General features: G+C 25.0%; 1 protein-coding gene across 10 annotated transcripts in view; it reads left to right on the top strand.

The window, feature by feature from the left end:
• Window positions 1-669, top strand: part of LOC116846598 (sodium-independent sulfate anion transporter-like) — a 15,132-nt gene that overhangs the window by 2,145 nt on the left and 12,318 nt on the right. The gene's annotated exons all lie outside the window — the stretch shown is intronic.

Consider the following 669-nt stretch of genomic DNA (forward strand, 5'->3'; position numbering starts at 1 on the left):
ATATATATATATATATATATATATATATATATATATATACATACAGGGTGTAAAAAAATTAGACCGACAAACTTTGAGAGGAAATAGAGGACATAAAAACAAATTTATTTTGTTAATAATGTTTTTCTCTACAACGCTTCGTTTTAATACTACAGAGTACAAAATAGGAATTTTATGATTTTAATAAAAAACATAAGTGGAAAAATTAAATTTATTTCAATTACACATATATATTTTAATCTTCAAAAAACAATGAACAAAAGAACGGAACAAAAACGCGCAATTGATTATCTCTATTTATAATAAATGTTCAAAAATTCCTCCATTTGCTTCAACACAAAGATGACATCGTCGAAACATTGATTGTCTCACACGCTCGAAGATTGCAGGAATATTCTGAACCTGATATGCTACAGCAGTAATTCGGGCTACCAATTCTGCTTTTGTCTCATAAATAAAAGTTTTCATATGTTTTTTATTAAAATCATAAAATTCCTATTTTGTACCCTGTAGTGTTAAAACGAAGCGTCGTAGAGAAAAACATTATTAACAAAATATGTTTGTTTTTATGCCCTCTATTTTCTCTCAAAGTTTGTCGGTCTAATATTTTTACACCCTGTATATATATATATATATATATATATATATATATATATATATATATATATA

This window comes from Odontomachus brunneus, unplaced genomic scaffold (genome assembly GCF_010583005.1).
Source record: "Odontomachus brunneus isolate Ranch 3 - 2012 unplaced genomic scaffold, Obru_v1 Obru_scaffold_066, whole genome shotgun sequence".
In the NCBI taxonomy this organism is placed as follows: Eukaryota; Metazoa; Arthropoda; class Insecta; order Hymenoptera; family Formicidae; genus Odontomachus; species Odontomachus brunneus.